The sequence below is a fragment of the Pinus tabuliformis genome, chromosome J, assembly GCF_031772625.1.
Source record: "Pinus tabuliformis cultivar Carrire ecotype Pingquan chromosome J, CPIR1, whole genome shotgun sequence".
Lineage (NCBI taxonomy): Eukaryota > Viridiplantae > Streptophyta > Pinopsida > Pinales > Pinaceae > Pinus > Pinus tabuliformis.
The window spans coordinates 1,493,413,010-1,493,416,762 of NC_142295.1; positions in this window are offsets into that span (position 1 = coordinate 1,493,413,010).

The following is a 3,753-nucleotide window of genomic DNA, read 5'->3' on the forward strand; positions in this document are numbered from 1 at the left end:
GTTTGTTATTATTATATGGTGATGTTTTGAAATCATTTATGTTGATATTGATATGTGTTTAATTTGATAGATTTATATAAATACATGTTATATTTAAATTATTTTTATAAAAAAATATAATAGTTATGTCTACACAATTGTTGGGTGATTAAATTGTATATTAATTTTTAATCTAAAAATATAATTAGTTTTTAAAAAATACAAAAACAATAATTTAAAATTATATTGGTTGTAAAATTATATTTAAAAGGAAAAAAAAATATTTAAAAAAATAAAAATGATTTATGTACTCTTAATCCGTGGCTTCATTAACTGCCCCATTCTTATTCGATGCGAAAAATGTTGAAAAAAGACTCTTCACCATTTCAATATTTAATTATAAAAGTTTAGAAGATAAACCGAAGAAAGAAATAAATTAACGCTCATTGATTGTGTTAGCATTAATGTATATCTTCCCCTCCTTATTCATGCGTAAAATGTCAGAGTATTGGTTGAACAACCCACTCACGGATGATACCAAATATTGATGTATTTATGTTATGAACTTGTAACTATTTACGGATGATACCAAATATTGATGCATTTATGTTATGAACTTGTAACTATTTGAATGAATAATTATAAAAGTTAAAAAAATGAACCTAACATCGAAATAAATCAACCCTCATTGATTTCGTTTGCATTAATGTATATCTTCATACATTGCTCCTCCTTATTTTTGAGGAAAAAGTCAGAGTGTTCGTTGAAACCGTACCACCCTTCAACAACCCACTCACGGATGATATTAATATATTTAGTCATCGCCATCCACATCCAATTCCACATCTTTTTAAAGGGATGAATGAGAATGAGAATGTACCCTTCAACAACCCACTCACGGATGATACTATTATATTTAGTCATCGCCATCCACATCCAATTCCACATCTTTTTAAAGGGAAGAATGAGAATGAGAATGTAGAAGTGGTAGTTTTAAAGGGAAGAATGAGAATGAGAATGTAGAAGTGGTAAAACGGTCGTGTGTAGGGTAATATTTTAAAATATTAGAAATAAAGTTAAATATAGTGGTATATTTTGTTTTTAGATAATTTTGAAAGATGGACTACCACTATTACATCAATACAATTATTTTATAAATATTACAAATGAGATAGGTATAACATGTTTTCAAAAACTTGAACCCATATAACTAGGGAAATAAATTGTTCACCAAATCACCAAAGCTAAGATTTTTCGGCTTTTTAAAAGGATAACATGGAGACGATTTTTCATCCACTTATATACATAATTTTTTAGAAAGTACAATAAATAGACATAAAATTGAAGAAATGTAAGAGAAAGGATACAACACATATTTTTATGGTAGTGAATAAGTATAACTTTTTTGGAAATTTTTGTATAAACAAAACATGCAATTAAAAATGTGTTGTAAATATATTGAGAAATAGATTATAATTGTGGACAAGAGTATTATAAGGAACAAGAGGAATGCATGACATATGGAAGGAAAAGGAAATAACATAGCACATAATTATGAGGTACATTCATAGATGGAATATGTAGGCAAGATACTACATTTTGAAGGGTTTTATTAATCTAGGAAAAATTTAAAAAGTTATATTAACAAAGCATGTAAGCATGTTTGTTACTTCTTTATGACTGTAACAAATCCATTACCTTGCATTTTTGCATAATGCACAAAAGAGAATAAGTGTGACATGCCTAAATTTACTAATGATTCGATATGTCATATCCTTGTGAAAGTTAAGTTTATGGTTGAACCTATATGATGTCGATAGTTTCCTTGGATAATGTTAACACATGGGATTTATGTATATTCAAGGCCTAAGCCATTTTAAGTAGAATTTTATTTATTAATAGAGGTATCAAATAACAATCTCAATGTTCTCCATTCAAATAGCATTAGTAATGAAATTGTTACATATTAATATCACAAATTCAACAAAGTTATAGTTCCCAAAAATTAAATTATTAAGCAAAAAAATGTTAAATTGAAGATTGGTATCTTGATAGATAAAAAAATTGAAATACAAGAAAATGTTTAAATAAAAAAATAATATATTAAAATCTTGGTAAATAGATAAAAATGAATGTGAATATTTTTTTTTTTGATAAAATGTTAGTGTGTATTAAATTTCTTAGAGAATACTTTTCCAATATTTTTTCTTCAATTTTTACTTTAACTAGGATTGTGTTCCTGCAAATTACAAAAGTAGACAAAATTTGATCTCATGACCAAAGCCCTCATATGAAATTGTAGAAGATAAAGTAATCGATAACAAATATTGAGTAAAATTACTTACAAGGGGTACTCTTTTTGTGAGAACTACTTTGTTGCTCCCATAAAAATTTGCTTCCACTTCACCTATGTGCTTTCTCTTTAAATGCTCCCCAAACATATTCACCATTATTATGCTCAAATCCTTGTTAAATAATGACCAGTTCTAAAATTCATCAAATATGAAAAATAAACCCTAAATAGAAACCATTGGCACAAAGACAAAAATGTACAATAGTACATTTCAAATGAATTCAACAAAAATATTGTTGACTAACTAACATAGAATATTTAGTTTTGTTTCAATTCATACATTGAAATGAGGATTCAAGAAAGTATTAGGAATTACTATCTTATGCAGAATCATTCATCTGAAGTTCATGCTTCTAAAAACCACTATAGAAGCATGAATTCTCCAATTATGCATATAAAAACCTAGGAGTAAGCCACATGTTTCATACACTTTCATGTCTCTTTATTTATGCCAAGTTACCTCATAGAGTGTTAGGAGGAGTTACAATCACTCATGATGGGGATGAAGATGGGGAAGGAGCTTCATTTGGTATTCGCAACCACATAGTTCCCATCTTCAATAACATCATATAAGATATGTTATCTATGAGGGCAATGAGGAATTTGGGTCTTTTCATCTATGCTCTTTTCTTATGGATTGTTGTGTAATTTCAACAACATCCAATTTTGTTTTTCATTCCATCAACAAGGGATGGATATAAAAGTACATGATAAATGGGCCATCCATTCAAAATTGAGTGCAAGGAGGAGAACATGATGAGAAAAAGACCCATTTCCCAAACTACATAGGCAAGAGATCATAAAGTTGGACAACATTGTGCCATGCAAAGATGCCTTCCAAGAAGGTCGAAGAAGAAAGTAAAAGATGAAATATATTTTGAAGGATATATGGAAAAGAATTGAATTCAGTGGTTAAAAGGTGAAGTAAAGGAACTGGGAACACTAACATGATAAGAAAGGAAAGTAGAGAGAGATTAAGAGCACACATGGAAGGATGATGTCATGGCAATGTGTGGCAGTACTATTATTAAAATATAGTTGTGGCTATAAATAAATTTAATGAAAGAATTGGTATTGGTTAAAAAGTATTGGAGGTTGGGAGATATTGGGAAAAAAATGTCCCTAATAAATCTCTTCAACATAATTACTTATCTCTATAAAAATTACTTATTTTGTTTAAACATTGATAAAAGAGGGAAAATGTAATATAGTTAAGCAACTCTCTAATACGATAGCTAAGGAAATTTAAGGATACCAAATAGAAATTTTGAAAATGGGAGAACCTATATCATCCAGAACATACACATGGTGTTTAATTTGGTAGTGAATTAAGGCTTCCATAAACCTGAATCCAGAGCCTTATTGTGTATATCATTAATATTGGGGATAAAAGGATTCCCTCTAAGTATAGGACCACTATG